This window comes from Mirounga leonina, unplaced genomic scaffold (assembly GCF_011800145.1).
Source record: "Mirounga leonina isolate KUSES-001 unplaced genomic scaffold, KU_Mleo_1.0 Mir_127, whole genome shotgun sequence".
NCBI classification, from domain to species: domain Eukaryota; kingdom Metazoa; phylum Chordata; class Mammalia; order Carnivora; family Phocidae; genus Mirounga; species Mirounga leonina.
Window position 1 is genome coordinate 33,946,482 of NW_023270316.1, and position 18,414 is coordinate 33,964,895.

Consider the following 18,414-nt stretch of genomic DNA (forward strand, 5'->3'; position numbering starts at 1 on the left):
CTGGTGCATAAGTGCCTTGAAGATGGTCATAATATCTCATAGTTCTTTATGCATTATAATTCTTTCTGTCTCTCATTCTCATTCAACAAATATTTATGGACTGTCTGCTATTGCAGGTGGTATGTTAGTTGCTGAGTATACAAATGAATAAGAGAAGTCTATCCACAATGAACTCGTGGAAACACATACATGCAGTACAAGAAGGACATCCAGTGACAGAAAAAAAGCATAGATCATTATGGGAACATGGAAAAGGGCCACTCAACAGGACTTTTCATTTTGGGGGGGCAGTTGCTTTTCCTCTTCTTGGTATTTTCAGCAGCACATAGTGCTTAGTAGATATTGAAACAAAGTGGTTTCTTTCTTTTTTTTCCACACTGTAGAGCCCCCTTCAGTGCTCACAGCCCACCAGTGAAGAGTGTGGGCAATGGTCCTGGGCTGCACACTCCTCTGGCACGGGTGTACTAGGAGAGGTCCACAGAGAAGGATCTTCCATCAATGCATCACCATTTGCTGAAACCAAGTGTGGATGTAGGGACTGATAATCCAACTAGAAATCTTGGTCAAATCCCTGCTCTGAAACTTGTGTATATACTCCAAAATAGCCCGTCTAAGATTGGCTGGCCTATATTAAAAAGGATTGCCAGCAGGCTCAGGCTCTAGTTCTACCTATTTAAAAAGATACATGCAACAAGTGTGTTTAAGTAAATGAACCTATATCTAACACCTAGAATATTACTAGGGACTAGAAGATGCACAAGGCATGTTCCTTGCCCTTGAGATGTTCATAATTAAGTGAGACAGACACAGAGAACCATCATCTAAAACTGTGCAGGAGAGCATAAGCTTTGAATAGAAACTAGGGGTTATTATCAACAAGCTGTGGGAACTTCTTCCACTGGCGACCAAGAGAATTTCTTGCAAAGGGATGGCATCTGAGTTGGTGTTTAAAGGCTGAAAAGAATTTCCCCAGGCAGAAAACAGAGAGTAAGGCAGCCTAGGAAAAAGCTCAAGCAAATGCACATTCTTTAAAAGTAAATAAACAAATGAATTAACTAATTAATAAAAGGAGAGTTCAGGGAATGGTCAGTAGGACAGCAACTGGAATGGAGGGTGTGCACACAACTGAAGGTCAGAAAGGAAGTTCCATTCAGCGCCTTCCACGAATATTTATTAAGCACCTGCTGGGGCAAATATAGTATGCTTAAAAAGAGATAAAGATAAAGACCTAGCTCACAACCTAATGAGGAGATTGTTTAATCTAAAATAGTAAATGCCAACAAAGCACTAAACAGGGAGGATCTTGAATGTCACCCTAAGTCACTCGGGTGTTATTCCTTAGGAAGAGAATGCAGTGAATGATTTTATCTGACCTGGGAGGAGGAGGAGGTTAAGTCTTGGCAACTGTGTGAAGGAAGGTTCAGAGGGGCGATAGATGGAGTCAGGGAGAACAGTATGGAAGCTTGTGTAATCATCCAGGGGAAAAACACAAAGGGTCTATATCAGATGAAGATGAAAAGAGCAAAGATAGAAGACTTGTGAGGACAGAACTTGACGAACAGGTGTTTATGAAGATGAGTCCAAGCCTTCTCTTCTGGGAGAAGGAGAGGATGATGCTGGTAATAATAGAGAACACTCATCAGAAAAAAATATCCAGAACTGATAAGATCTCAAAGATAAAATAACCGATCTCCATCATATCTTTTTTCATTTAACTTTTTACTTGATCATAATTTTAGACGCAGTATCACATATTTTTTAAGCAGTAAAAGTAAACACCTAGGACTTTTTAGGAGACACATCTTACCAGGGTTTTTGAAGCTTCAGGAACATTAGTGGATCATGAAGTCAATTTAAAATGGTATGAAATAATACCAAAAAAAAGTGAAATAGAATAAAGCAGAACAGGACAGAAAATACAGTGATCACATAGAAAGATTATTATTTCGTGGAACTTTGACTTCTGTTTTATGTACACAGACTAGGTTGCAATATCAAGTACATGTCTTAGTGCGAGTTGCAGTTTAAAAAAGTTTGAAAGCCGTTGATCCAGACAGTGTCCAACAAGCCATCTCTCTCAACCCTCCTTCCTCCAGTTTACAGGATTTGAGTATTGGCATATAGGGGCTTGAGGCATCTTTTGTCCCTTTGACAATGAATGACAATCCAATTATGTAAAACAATGGTGCTAGTATTTTGTTGGGAGCCACTGGCCACCATTTTTATAGAAAGCCAGAAGCACCCTCTACATTACTGTCTGTAGCCCCTTTGGCATCATGGGGAATGCTCAGGATTACCCATATCTGGTCCACCTGCAGATCAAATCAGAAACAGGGAGAGAACACATTATTTTGTTTTCTTTTCTTGAGATTTCAAATAAACCTTTGCTAAATATTTTAAGACAATAGAATTAAAAATATAAATTGTGAATCCTCATAGATTTCATTTTTCCACTAGATGGCAGAAAAAGCACTTGTAATGGACATTACATTATCACCTACTTAATCAGTTCTGCAGACTTTTTTAATAAAGGGAGGTGTATTTCAGTTTAAACAGTAGAATATAATTATAAGACATTTGATTATTTTTTAACTAATTTAATCATATTAAGCTTAAAATTAAAGAGAAACTTTAAGTTAGTTTGTGTTTATGTATGTACATATATGCCCACATGTCTCAATTTAGACGGTCATGGTAGAATTTTATTGGCCTTGGAATACTGCCATGCTTTCTTTTAATACAAATTAAAAAATAAAAGGTAATATTTAGAAACAATCTTAAATTAATACAGAAACATTTTTCATGTTACACATGGGCATAATTAGATGTACAGTTGAGATATACTTAATTATGATATATTGCAAATAATGATAATGATACAAGTAAAAACATTGATGATACATCCATGGTTATGAACCCCAAATACATTTTTTATAAAGAGAATAAAAGCTATGTGAGCTAAGGAAATATAATACAACAGTTAAACAGGGTGTGTCCTTTTCTTTCTGTGTTAATAATCCTAATACGACTTTTTTTTTTTTTTACCTGAATTGATATCAGGTGGCCATTTATCAACAATAAATCTTCGGGGGCATTTGTAATTAGAACACTTTACTATGCACTTGCGAAGAGTTTCACAGACCCTTGCTCTGGTATACTTATCGTCAAAGAGAAAATTATTTTATGGATCGGCAAAAAGCAAAATGGTTAATAGGTGAGTTATACCAAAGAAAATGTTTTAGGGAACACAGACATAATTTGATAAAGTACTATCAAACTATCAAACTATCAGATAAAAACCAGTTCAAAGAGGCTAAGTATTTGGCCCCGATTTCAGTCACTACTTTTGCTACTGTTTATCTTACAACTGGCCTTGGGAAAGAGGAGAAAAAAGAAAGGATCAAAAAGAGGAGGTGATGAAAAGAGTCAAGTCCAGTCATTCATGCAGCTCAGGGACTTCTGCCAAGGGCATGTTCTGGGTCAGGCCCTGCGTGGGAATTGGGATGTGGCTTCTTCAATCAAAATGAGAGCAAAGGGACAGAGAGGAGGGGAGATGTTGGGGGGGCCAACAGGAAGAAGTACAAGAATGGCTAAGATTATGTAATAATTGCCACAGTGGCATTGCCTTACCCCGGCTCTCTCCTCCCCCACCTCTGCTGACCACCTCTTCCTCAACAAGACAAAAACAAAAGGGAACCCCAGGAACATTCCGGCTAGGTCCACAGTCCTCAGGAATCTAGGGAGGGGCGGAGGTGGGAGCCCCAGTGGGCCCCAGGCAGCATGCTATCTGTGCGACCAGTCCCAGAATCTCGAGCTGAGAAACCCCGTGCTGTGTGCGACAAAGATGGGGATAAACGACTTTTTTGGGAATAAGCAACTCACAAGGTGCCTTAAGCTGGTTTCTAAGACAATGGAATATCAGAGTAAAGGATCTCCCCTGCAATATTGCCTGGAAGGCTATTTTTATGTCAGTTTCTTCGTAAAGGCAACTGTGGGTTAAAAGCAAATAAAATAAGTTTAAAAATAAAAGGAAATATATGATTGGGGTATTTTTTTAAATCAAGAAACCTTACATAAGATTTTCAGGAAACTTGGGGCGTCTGGGTGACTTGCTCAGTCAGTTAAGCATCTGCCTTCGGCTCAGGTCATGATCCCAGGGTCCTGGGATCAAGTCCCATGTTATCGGGCTCTCTGCTCAACCAGGAGCCTGCTTCTCCCTCTCCCTCTCCCTGCTGTTCCCCCTGCTTGTGTTCCCTCTCTGTCAAATAAATAAATAAAATCCTAAAAAACGTCCTTAAAAAAAATATTTGCAGGAGCTTTCCCTTACAAAACCAAACTTTAAGAAAGTCCCACTGGCCCTAATCCTGGCACCGTGGGTCCTGCTGCCTGCTAAATTCGGGGGCCTAGTCAGTTGCTTCGCACTTCTGGGTCCCATTTCTTAAATCACGTATCACAGAGAGGGAGCTAGACTCCCAGCTCTAACATTCTCTACATGAGAAGAATAAAAATTGTAACAGCCCACTGTTTAATTGAAATGAACTGAAAAGAACTCCAAGTCCGAGGTCTCAATATTAACCTCCTACCCCAACTTTTTAGGTCTTTAGCTCCCCTCATGCTCTCCAATTAAAGAAATAGAAATCCGAGTTTTCTCTCTATACTCTCTTGTGTTCTGCCCTTCCCAATGGTGTCACTGCAAATGTCTTTATAAATCTACAAGCTGAGCTATAGAATAACTCCTTTAGGCTGTATGAATGGCTCTCTCTTGCCCACCCAGCTCTGAGGAGACTCTGCCCCTCAAAACGTTGAGTGTTTTTTGTTTTCCTGCTAAAACCAGGAAGAATGTGTAGCGAGAGCCCTCGGAGCAGACAACCCTGTAGATCTCCACTCAGCACATCTCTAATGGGCTCAGCACAGTGACAGCTGTGACGAATACCATGGCAATTTCCCAGATAAGATTGTATCCGAGTAGGGGCTACATTTCCTTCAGAGTCGCAGAGGCCATTATTATTCTTTGGAGAGGAATTCTGAGGAGGAAATAGCTGATTTAAATGCCGGCTGTCAGTTGCCAAAGAAATTGTTACAAAATACTGCTATAATGATGTGGAAAACTGCCCATTGCTTTGGATCCCACGTTTTCTGTGCTCCTTCCATTCATCATTCAAGATTTTCCTTCTAGCCAACCAGGTACATCAAGACTTGTGTGCTCTAAAACCTCATAACTTGGAGTCTCAGGTTGGGATTCTTTGGCATTTCACATTATGGTTGTTTGATCATTTCTTGTTACCCCTTAACCTCTCACAAGGTCTTCTAAGAAACTGTGTAGCCTAGAAATACCAACCCAACTAGTCTCTATATTTCACTCATTCAACCAGTACTTACTGAGTGCCCATTACTTTTCCACCCAGGAGAAGGCAGCATAGAGTAGTTGTCTCACGTAGGGTTTCTGGAGTCGAACTGCCTAGATCCTAATCCTGGCTCCGTCAGGATTCCTAGTAGTGTGATCTTGTGTGATAGCGGGACAAGTTACCTTAGTTTCTACATCTGCATAACAGGATCAGTCTAATCGTAGTACCCTCCACAAGGGTAGAAATGAGCATTAAATGAATTAATATTAGGAAGGTGCTAAAAACAATAATAGCTCATAATAAGTGTTCATTAATATGTTCATTACACCTATAAAGAAGTTAACATTATTACCATTAAGGAACTTACAGTCTAAGGTCTAAGAGGAGACATGTACAAGAATAACATAAAACAAGATAGACTGCACCCTGGAGTGACCCACAAACTTGAGCCAAAAAAAAAAAAGCTTGAAGCAAAAAAGGAAAAGTTAAGGTTGATAATATTTTTTTTAAAGTAGGCTCCGTGGGGCTTGAACTCATGATCCTGAGATCAAGACCTCAGCTGAGATCAAGAGTCAGTCGCTTAACCGACCGAGCTACACAGGTGCCCCAACAAATTTAACAATATAAACGTTTCAAACCTTCAAACACACACAAAAATACCCTAAAAATCCATAGGCAATGAAACAGAGGAGGAAATACTTACCATGCCTTTGGTTGACAACGGATTAACATCCCACTTCTAGGACACCTGGGAGGAGGATGTGTACATGTGAAAGCTCACCAGAGGAATTTCAGAGCTTGAGAGGAGGAGGTTGATTGAGAGCTAAACTGTTTGAGTTAAATTTGATTGAAAAGAAAGAGTCACTAAAGTTTTCTAGCAACAGAATTGTTCCTAAGGAAGATTAACCTGGTGGCAGCATGTTGGGTGGCTGGGAGAGCAAAGAAGAGTTAGGATACTGAAAATAGCAGGTGGAAGGTAGCGTCAGCCTCCCCTTGGAACACAAAGGAAAGGGTGGTCCTGAATGTTCACAATGACTGAGGTTTCCTAAGGTTTGTGAGCCCACATAATTGAAAAAATGGTGGTTAGTAAAGTTAAGGAAGATGGGTGTTGAAACAGGTTTGATGGGAAGCTGATGGGTTTGTTTCTGAAACTGTGTTTAAGTGTAAGGCATAGCTTTAAAATTAGAGAAAGAGGTTAACAATTGCTTGGAAATGCAAATTTTGGCCCTGAACGAAAATGTAAACTGACAAATACGGAATTAGGATTCATCCCAACGGAAGTTGAGGCCAGGGACATAGATAAGGTCGCTGTTGGAGGAGATAATCGAGAGGATGTGACTGCCAATTGACCCTCGCACTGACTCCATGCAATCAGAAGCTCTTCACCCCCTCCCCATCCTGGGAATATACACCCTGCTGACCAGTCCCACAGTGGGAGCTATTTCAAGGACATGGCCTGGAGACAGTAAGGTGATACTGAGACCATCTGGACTGATAATGTGATTGAACCCAGTTATGGCCTCCATACAAACTTTTCAGATTCTGTTGGGCAGGTACAGAGATCTACTGGACTTGAGGTCACCCAGGACAAGCCTCACATGCAAGTTCCCTTGTTAATGAAGCCTGTCACTTACCAATCTGGGCTGGTCTTCCTCTTTCTTTCCTCTTTCCTCCCCCTGCCCTCTGTGTGGGGGGCTATTTTGTGAACCGACAGTCACAGGGTATATACCCTGATTGAGAGTGAAGGCCTGAGGACCACAGCAGGAAAGGGCTTGTTGAAAATACCAATGCCCAGCCCCGTTCATTCCTACTTAATCAGCATTTGGGGATAGCATTAAGAGCTCTATATTTTTAACAAGTTGTCAACATTCTTCTTATAAACATCAAAGTTTGAGACCCTATGCCTCAGGGGGTGAAGGACGATGAGAAAAACTGAAGATGGGTAAAAGGTAACAAGTAAGTCTGGGTGGTATAGTTAAGGAAAAAGGAAGTCATGAGGAATGGGTATCAAATCTTCGATTGGAACAAAGAAGAAATGGGAAGAGGCTATTGGTTTGTATAATTGGAAATAATTAAAGACTTTCCTTCTCCCCTAGGGTGAGTTATTTCAACCATGGCAGTCATGAAACCAAGTATATATATATACACCCTTAGAATCATCTGATTTTGATTTAACCTGAAGATTACCATATTTTGTCTACACAGTGGCTCCAATAAGCTTGAGAATGAAGCCTCTGCTGTGAGGGACCCCTGTCAGCGCTCGTACTCTATATCCCCCACTCGCCTCCTCACAGGGCACCTTAAATACTGGCCATGTCCTGTGATACCTCACATGTAGACTGAGGAAGGCACTGCTGTCAATTCATGCACGAAGTACTGGTGAAAATAATTTTTTGGTTTAAAATAAATATTAAAAAGTTCGGGGCGCCTGGGTGGCTCAGTTGGTTAAGCGACTGCCTTCGGCTCAGGTCATGATCCTGGAGTCCCGGCATCGAGTCCCGCATCGGGCTCCCTGCTCGGCGGGGAGTCTGCTTCTCCCTCTGACCCTCCCCCCTCTCATGTACTCGCTCTCTCTCATTCTCTCTCTCTCAAATAAATAAATAAAATCTTTAAAAAAAAAATATTAAAAAGTTCTATTTTTAATTCCCACATGCCATTTGATTGTCTAGAGCATCTTCAGGAATACAGTCATTCCACTCTGGAGATCAATGAGTGTCGTGGTTGATTTTAAGTGTCACCTTGGCTATGTTATGGTTACCCAGTTATTTGGTCAAATACCGACCTAGATGTTGTTGTGAAGGTATTCTTTAGATGTGATTAATATTTAATCAGTTGACTTTGAGTAAGAGAGATTACCCTCCATAATGCAAGTGGGTCTCATCCAATCAGTTGAAGGCCTTAGAGAAAAGACTGAAGTCCCCCAAAGAGGAAAGAATTCTACCTCCAGGCTCCTTTTGGACTCAAGACTCCAACATCAACTTCTGCCAGAATTTCCAGTCTTTTAGCTTGCCCTGAGGATTTCAGATTTCCCAAGCCCCACAGTTGTGTGAGCCAATTCTTTAAAATAAATCTCTCTCTGTCTCTCCATATATATAGGTGGTGTGTGGCCTCTTCCAAATATGTACACACACACACACACACACACACACACACTTTCTGTTGTTTCTCTGGAGAGCTCTGATTAATACAATGAATTAAAGAAGCACTTTCAACCTGCAGCAGGGCATGATTTGAGGCATTATAATAAATCCCAGGTTCAAGGATGATATTAATAAATTTAGAATCCCAAAGTAAAATAAAATCTAGGCTCACTTACACTTGCTCTAACATGGTTCTGCCTTTTATCATGTGAATCTGAAATATGGATTCAGCAGGAAGTATTGCTAGAGAGGCTTCAATTCTGGCAAAAACCCAAAAAATCACAGGGAGTGGAGAAGATCTAGGGGGTTTTCTAATTATCACTCTAAATGATCTTACTGGCTTTAAGTATTAGAAACCAGTTGATATCAATGTTATAAATACCATATTTCCTTTCATACAACTGCTTTATAACAATTAGTTAATTAAAACTTTAAAAGCTTTGATATTAAGAAAAGAGAACCCATGGCTCACTGGCTTCTGGAATTGAATTCGATATTCATAGTAACATCGCATTGTTTCAAGGAAGAAAGCAAGAAGAATGACATTTGAAATCATGGGAGGAGTATGAACAGGAATAATATAATTGCTTGGCTTGGAATTTTGCCAAAAGACAAGTGCTAATAATTTTTGCCATAAAAAGTGCCAAGGATGCTCTTTAATGAAAATCACTATTGTGAATTTCTGGGTCTCCATCTCATCCGAAAGTGATATTGCTATCAAAAAGAATCTACTTATATTTGAGCAGCTGTTAAATATTGACTCATAAGTGGTTTTCTGGATCTTTGCAACCAGTGGAAATATGAGCAAAAGTATGCTCTAATCCTTTAAAATGAAAGATGAGAAAAATATATGTAAAACAGACACTTCAGGATTTTTCTAGAGCACTTTGCTTTCTTTGGGCCAGCACATATATTGTTTCTAACTTTTTGCTGTGTCCAGAGGTGAGATTTGGGGCAGGAGGGAGAAAAAGGAGGTGTAGACATGGGGACTGAGCGTAAGGAGGAAGAGGGCTTTCATGATTTCACGTATTTCATTAAGTGGCCCAGGCTGAAAGGCAGCATCCATCTGGAGCATGTTTTCTCATAGCAGATGACCAGAATGCAAATGTCAAGCCAAACCCATGAAGCACATTTAAGACCTTTGCTCACATCATGTCCATTAACATTACATGGACTCAGTAAGTTGTATGGCCAAGTCCAATATCAAGAATGCAGAGCAGTCTACTCTGCACAAAATGGGAAGGGGAGAGGGTGTTTGCTGAATAATAACTATACATCCTACCTGTACTTGAATAAATGGCTTAATCTCAAACAGTTTCAGTGTTCTCATGTCTTGTCCAGAAACAATAACAATAGTAGTTACTTTTAGGATTATTGGGAAGAAGATATAATCTCTAAAGAAATTAGTGCTGCTTCTAGGATGTAAAGAGCATTCAACATATATTGGCTCTTATTACTATTTTCCCTTGAATGCGTATAAGGATACAAGAAAATGGAAGAAGCAAGATAAAGGGGATTAGAGAAGAAATTCAGGCTTGATGGCAAAGGTAGTAAGATTAATTTAAATTCTAAATTCATAAAATTGGTACAGGAGGAGGAATGGTTTGTGTTTATCTAAATGGTCAATTCACAGTTATGGTCACCAATGTTATTATTAGTTGTTGGCCATTTGCTCCTACTGTTAACGCTCTGTTGAGAGCTGTATGCACATCACACCATATAAAAAGATAGAGAAAATGTAGCCAGAGTCTGACGGCTTGCTTATTAGGCAATTGGGCAAACATGGTAAAACTATATACTTGAAGAAAAATACATAACATGGGAAAATGTCAGTAATTAAAAACATGAACCATAGTGAATATGTTTAAGTAATAACTAATTTCTAGAAAGCATCTGTGGTTTGCAGAAATCCTACATTTTGAATATTTTAAAAATCTTTGAGAGAAGTTTTGGCCAGTTTAACTGAATCATATTTCCTTATAAAATTTTATTTTATTTTAAAGATTTTATTTATTTATTTGAGAGAGAGTGAAAGTGAGAGAGAGCACAGAGGGAGAGGGAGAAGCAGATTCTCCACTGAGGAGAGAGCCCGATGCAGGGCTCGATCCCAGGACCCTGGGATCATGACCTGAGCCTAAGGCAGGTGCTTAACTGACTGAGCCACCCAGGCACTCTCTCCTTATAAAATTTTAAAAGGAAGACCAGAAACTCTCAATTTAGGATTATAACCTAAGTCACAGTACTATAAAGCTGAGTCGGCTGTTTCTTACAGACTGAGTTAGATCACACCACAGTTGACATGGCTGATCCCTGCACCCTCATCATGGAGGCCACAAAGTATATTGATTTCACTCCACTTTGGCCGATGTGATTGCTGTATGTAGATACAGCCTTAGTCTTGACGTTTAATCTCCCTATTCTCCGACAGTACTTCCTTCCATCTGATAAACCCGAGTTTAAAAGCTAAGAATTCTTTAGTCCTATTGAGGTAGAAAATTATCTCTCTGAGTGGCATTTAACTTCTCAGCTCTGATCTCCATAACTGGAATATAGTGGTATCTGCTTCTCTAAGTCTGAGATGAACTACTTCCCTTAACATACTGAATAACCTAAAGTTATTCTAGCGCAGTAAGGCCAGTAACTTGCATATTTCCACAGGCAGGGCTCACAGATGGCTCACCTCGCAGGCAAGAGAGGACTTAACCAGAGCACCCAGCTTGCTTTCGGTAATTAGGCTCTCTCCTTCCTTATTCCCAATTCACACTTACCTAGTGTGTGTCAGTAAAGGACAGATCTGCCCTCTGTAGCAGTGAGCTTTAATTGAGTGGCCAGTGTTGGAGTTTTCATTCTTCTATTTGATCAATACCTGTTCATCGGCCTCGTTCTATGCTTGCATTCCTTAAAGACACAGGAGGCAGAGGTTACTGTAACTGGATGTCAGCTTTTTCCCAGTTAGGGATTTTGCTCTGACACTTCTGATTTCTCGCTCCTGTCAGCTTGCTTGGATAGCATGGAAACCACCATACTCACTCCCTCTCTGCTCTTTACTGCCTGGCCAGAACTAGCTCTTAACAGCCAGCTTCCTGTAGTTTTTACTCTGGACCTTAAAGTAGCTCCAGTTTATTCTACAAGGACAAAGGATACGGTTCACAGTCAAAACAAAACAAAAGAGCATGAAAGGGCTGAAGAATCATCTTTCCGCCTCCCCGAAATTCCTGCTTTTGTTCATCTATTCATTTCATCATTCATTGTTCATCAATTCATTTCATTCATTCATTTCTACTTTCATTCGATGAGTAGTTCCTATGTGAAACTCACCGCACATGGCACCGCAGATACAAAGAGGAGTAAGACACTTTCTCTGCTCTCAAGGAACTCACAAATGAATCAAGGCCTTATTTCTAAATGAGACCTGTAGCCCCAGTCCAGCCATATCCCTAATGATTTGGTTCGAAAAAAGAATCCAGGCAGAGGAGACAGCATGTGCAAAGGCCAAGTTGTTTTTTCATTTCCCTGCTGCATCATATGTCCTTCTGGTCTGTTGCGGCTCCTTCCTGACATGGTTGGAGAGAAACGGAGAAGACAAAGGTGTGGTCTTCAGGTACAATGCCCAGGACAACTACTCGCGATCTCAGGTGGAAGGGTGCCAAACCCAGAAGGTCCTCAGCCTCTCCCTCCTTTTCCTTTCATTCATGATACTGTTTCAAGACTCGTTGCCCTCGCAGAAAACATGATCCTCCCACCATTACTCATGCAGATCCACTTTTTAACCAGAATGGAAAATAGTTTGAGTAGGTTTGGCATTTACTTTTCTCATCTTGAACAGTATAATGCTGGCACACAGTTGAGTAAATTCCATCTAAAAATCACTGAATATGCTACCATACTTGCAGCCTGGAATCTTTCCTTGCAACTGACATTCTTGAAGTCTTGAGCCTTGAGCCTTCTTCAAGCATCAGAAAGAGTTCTCTCACATCCTTTATTGGAGCTAGGTTGCCCCTCACAACCTCCTCCTACACCTTTTCCATAACCTCTTGGTGTTCCTGATGTGGCTGGGGACATCCACAGTTCCTACCATACTTTGTAACTTGCTCCCCAGAACTCAGAGGGGCTCAGGACTGGGGTTGGGAATACCGTGCAATCTCAACTACGTCATGGGTGAAAGGGACATATGTGGGCTTCTATGGATTCCTGTTTACCACTGGCAATACTATTTCTTTGAGACAATGCATTCTAATTTGCAAACAAACCTTTGGAAACCTGCCCTGTCCTCAAGTTAAATCTGCTTATGTTAGCCTTCCTCGTAAGTTAGATATAAAGAATAACGGTACCGATAACGTAGTCTGTCAACTATTGAGGGATTACAACATGCAAGGTGTTATTCTAAGAGTTTAGTGGGTGTTAAATCATTTAATCCTTACCAAAATCTTATGAGGCTATATACCATGATTATAATCACTCCTATGTTATGAATGAGAAAACCAACAAAGAGAGGTAAAATCATTTGCCTAAGGTAAATGGCTGGGCTGGGATTTGAACCCAGGCAATCTGGATCAGAATCTATGTTCGCAAATACCACACTGAACCTCCTCTCCAGAGAAGCCATTACAGACAATTTTAAAGAATAGTATCTTGATAAAATATTATATTGATAAAACACCAAGTAAAAAGAAAAACCTCCTAGGCACAGGGAAGATTAAATATTAAACGTTTCTAAATTCCCAGAAAGATGAAAATTTCTGTTTGTGTGTTATTACAGCCCTAATAATAATCACTAATAATACTGTACATTTCTTGTTGTAGTTAAAATGATTAAAAAGTCTCTCCTGAATTGATTTATGCATATATATCACTCATTACTTACTAGATATTCATTCATCTCAATTTGCCCTGGAGTAATGGAAACTGCTTACTAAAATATTATCAATCTAACTATTTGGGAATTACACAAAATATTTGCATAAGGTATATATCAATTGGTGGAGAATTTTTAAAAATCCTGTATAAGTATACAAAACGAGTTGCCCACCACTTGCTTTTTTGTTTTTTTTAAAGACCGCTATGGTATATGTAAATGTGCTTGTTTCTTCATCTGTAAAATAGGACTAATAATGACTACTCCACTGTGAATGGTTTATAAACTATAAAGCATTATGAGATGCTGGCTTCTTTTGCCCCAAAACTTGAAAAATAGTCTTTGTTTTTGATATTTGAAAATTATCCTCTCCCTCCTGCTCAATTGAAATGAAAATATATTCATAATTTTCAATATTGGACAATATCTAAAACTTTTGCATTCGTTGACATCCTTGCAGAGGTAAGCAAAAGAGACATGCTTAAGTTACTCCAAGTTTTAGGCTTTTGTTGTGAAGCCACAGGGAGTAGGAGGAAAAACAGCCCTATCAGAAGCCTGCTGTGGTTTGTCATCATCCAGCGGCTGCCCTGGTGACTCCATGACTTGTCTTCCTAGTGGTTGTTCCCTGGCCAATGTGTTCATCCTGCTCCTTCCTCTGGGGCTCACCATTTTCAGGCGGAGAACTCTGTCTCACTTTTGCAGCAACTAAATAACCAAGTGACTGGCTCTCTTCGCCATCTCCTGGCTTTTTCTGCATGGTGGGTACTCTCTCAGTTTTCTGCTTTCTGCCTTTTTAACCGTGTTCCTCTGCGCTTCCCAGCTCTCAAACACTGCGCAAGGGCTAGCAAGTGAGCTGGTCGGGCAGCCGCCTGGCCCACCGATCTTTCAGGGTTACAATTACAGCTCTGGGATAAATCATAGGTGTGCTGCCAGTTAATTCAGCTTTTCACAAGAGATTTCTTTTTTTTTTTTAATTTAAAAAAAAGATTTTATTTATTTATTTGGGGGCACCTGTGTGGCTCAGTCAGTTGGGTGTCTGCCTTCGGCTAGGGTCATGGTCCCGGGGTCCTAGGATTGAGTCCTGCATCAGGCTCTCTGCTCAGTGGGGAGCCTGCTTCTCCCTCTCTCTGCCTGACGCTCTGCCTACTTGTGCTCTCTGTCTGTCTCAAATAAATAAATAAAATCTTTTATTTGAGAGAGAGGGAGCGTGAGCATGAGCAGAGGGAGTGGCAGAGGGAGAGAGAGAGAGAGAGAGGGAATCTCAAGCAGACTCACAGCTTACACTCACAACAACATTCCTCTTCAGTGCGGACACTACTTGAAAGATAGTCACGCTTCACCTTACGCAGTGTATACCTGTTCATTTGAGCGACTCTAAAGAAGTGATAGGAAGAGGGAGATGGCTGTACCCGTCTCTGAGGCTGATACTTACTCACACAATTGGCTGATACCACCAATTCTACTTTAAACCCAGACCCGTTATTGGTAAAGCAACGTTCTGTGATTTTCCTTCTCCCTCAAAATTCCTTTTGAAGATGGCTTTACTCATTTAAGCTTGCACTGATTTTAAATTTATTGATTTATGTATTTTTTGTTGAAATATAGTTGACACACAACGTTGCATTAGTTTGACATGTACAATACAGCAATTCAACAAATGTATGTGTTTTGCCCTGCTCACTGCAAGTGTAGCTACCATCTGTCACTCTACAACACTGTTACAACACCAGAGACTATATTCTCTATGTTTCCTATGTTTCTACTTTTCATCCCTGTGACTTATTCCTTCCATAACTGGAAGTCTGTATCTCCCACTCCCTTTCACCCATTTTGTCCATCTCTCCATCCCCCTTCTCTCTGGCAACCATTTGTTTGTTCTTTGTATTTATGGGTCTGTTTCTGGGTTTTGTTTGTTTATTTGTTTTTTAGACCCTACATATAAGTGAAATCATTTGGTAAGCTCGCACTATTGTTAAGGCTAGGAAAGATCAAGAAAAGAAGAGAACGAAAAAAGTTTTATGCGTTCATTCTTTCCAGGATCTCATGACTCCAAATTTAAAAAGAAGACTTACAAGATTTAATTGCAGTGCTTAGTTACTTACATAAATGGTCTCAACACCAAGAACTGCTTATATCAAAATAATCTGAATACCTCTGCTTGGCAGAGAGATGGTTATGAAAATTTCATAACAAAAAATTACAAAATAAAGGTTAAAAAGGTCAAATTTACAGCTTAATACATATTTATGTGTTGATTTATATACTTCCAGGGTCCTTGTATGCTAATTAGCAACATATTCCTGTTCATTTTTTTTACTTGGAATATAATTTTATATTTTAAATTATTGTAGCAGGTCATGGTTGTGATTCTAAAGAAATTTGCTCATAGTTATAATTTGTTCTGCAAAGTTCTGTGGAACAAATATACATTTTCCTGCCTGTTGCCCCCGAACACAGTTATAATAAAGAGACTATGAAATATGGTCTGCTTTATGAGGACACAATTGGAATGCATTTCCTAGAAATGCACAGCTTTGGAAAGTAAGTATTACTTACATTGAATATAATTTGGTATTTCCTTGAAAAACCAGGCCATTGCTTCTCCCAGTGCTGTTTTTGAGTTCTTGTGTATGCTTCAACCATTTGTTCTTTCTTTTTCCTCATTGTGAGAAGTTGCTATTTCTAATATCCGAAATCATTAGTTTCATTAAATAATCATGAATTTCACTCCTTTACAAAAACCATTTCATGCTTATGGAAGAAAAAGTAGAAATTAAGCAAAAGCAAAAATGAGTCACATGGAAAATTAATATCACTCTTAAAAGTAATCTTTGCTAAGTTTTTTTCATACTTGTAAATCCCTGTATGGATTCACGTGTGCGTATGTGTGGACACATACACATACAATCCTTTCTTTTTTATGAAAACAAACATCTTACTTTGTACTGTGCTTTTCCCCCTTAAATATCTGATTGGTATGCTACTAGGTTTATTTGGTTATCAGTGTCTCTATTTCTTTTTTTAAAAAAGCACACATGTACTTGCTTATTGCAAAAACCCAAATAATTTTGAAATGTGTATCACAGGAAGTAAATATCATTAAATCTCCTATAATGTCACTGTAATCCTATTCCCCAGAGAAAACTGCTTATATTTTGCCAAAAATATCTAATCTGAATGTCTAGTCCACATTTCAAATTTAATTTTCAGTTACAGAAAACACAAGGGATAGATGAATCAGGTATATAATACCGCAGCTTCAATGACCCAGAGGTGGGGCCTTCGAAAGGACAAGAGGCACAGGTCTCCTCAACCAGCGTCATGGAAGAAGAAAGGAGACTGCTCTAGTCAGAAGGAACTGAACCTACATAATCATAATGCCAACTCCCAGAGATAACCATTGCTACCAGATTGGTGTATGTTCTTCCAAGCCCTCTTACGTATATGTAACATTTCTCCCACTTCATTTTTATAAAACCATAATTTGTAAAGATTTTTTTATGTATTTATTTGAGAGAGAGAGAGAGTGTGAGAGAGAGCATGAGCAGGAGGAAGGGCAGAAGGAGAGGGAGAAGCAGACTCCATGCTGAGTACGCAGCCCGATGGGATGCGGGGGCTCCATCCAAGACCTGAGCCAAAGGCAGACGCTTAACTGACTGAGCCACCCAAGCGCCCTTAAAACCGTAATTTTGATCATGTTGTCTATACTATTCTATAACCTGCTTCCCCCTTGCTCCCCATTAAATAATAGGCTTTGGAGATATTTGTAGTTATTTGTTTCCTGACTCTTTTAATGATTACATGGAATTTCATTGCAGTTTGTATTGTGATTTTTTTTCACCAACATAGCTGCAAAGGACATCTGACTATATCTTTTCAAACACTTTTAGAGGATCAATTACTAAAAATAGACTGCTAGGTCACAGAAGGGTCATATTTTTAAAGAATTGTAACCATATTTATTTCTTCTGAAATGTGTTTATTCTTGTTTTAATTGTCTTTCATATAGCTTATAAACATTTCTCTCAGACTTTAATTTTGTAATTTATCTTCTAAGTTTGTTGAGGATATCTTTTGCCTAACAAAGATTTTATGTTTTTATTTACTAAAAGAAGCCATTCTTTCTCTTTTTTTGGCTTCTGGGTTTTGTGTTCGTATATTTTCTTATATAGATATTCCCTGACTTATGGTTTGACTTAAGATTTTTTGACTTCACAATGGTTTGCAAATGATACACATTCAGTAGAAATTGAACTTCAAATTTTGAATTTGGATTTTTTTGGGGGCTAGCGATATATGGTATGATCCTTTCTTTTCTTTTCTTTTCTTTTTTTTTTTTTTTACAGGTTTTATTTCTTTATTTGAGAGAGAGAGAGAGAGAGCTGGGAGAGGGCTAGAGGGAGAGGAAGAGATCTCAAGCAGACTCCACACTGAGTGTGGAGCCTGACTCCAGGCTCCTTCTCATGACCCTGAGATCATGACCAGAGCCGAAACCAAGAGTCCTGTGCTTAACTGCGTGAGTTACTGAGGTGCCCCAATCCCTTCTTGTGATGCTGGGCAGGGCTGGCAGCCACAGCCTCGCAGTCAGCCATGTGATCATGAGGTGAACAACCGATATGCTTACAACCATTTTGTGTTTCACTTTCAGTACAGTATTCAATAAATTACATGAGATATTCAACACTTTGTTATAAAATAGGTTTTCTGTTAGATGATTTGTCCAACTGTAGGTTACTGTAAGTGTCCTGAACACATTTAGGCTAAGCTAAGCTATGATGTTCTTTAAGTTAGGTGTATCAAATGCATTTTCAACTTAATGATATTTTCAACCTGCAATGGGTTTATCCAGATGTAAACCTGTTGTAAGTTGAGAAAGATCTGTAATTCAGAAAATAATCTGTGATTATAGATTGTCTGATTTTTAACATTATATTTGTTTTTTCCTTTTCCCCCTTTTTTTCTTGAATAGACTTGCCAAAGTATTATCTATTTTATTGATCTTTTCCAAGTATCAGCTTTTGGGTGAAGTTATCAATTCCAAAATTTTCTGTTTTCATTTATCAACTTCAAAATT

The 18,414-nt window shown here is 39.3% G+C and overlaps 1 non-coding gene across 1 annotated transcript; it reads right to left on the reverse strand.

Moving 5' to 3' along the window:
* Window positions 1-375: 375 nt before the first annotated feature.
* Window positions 376-514, reverse strand: LOC118009723. The gene has a single exon (XR_004679008.1). It is a non-coding gene; the product is annotated as a small nucleolar RNA SNORA42/SNORA80 family (small nucleolar RNA).
* Window positions 515-18,414: the final 17,900 nt, after the last annotated feature.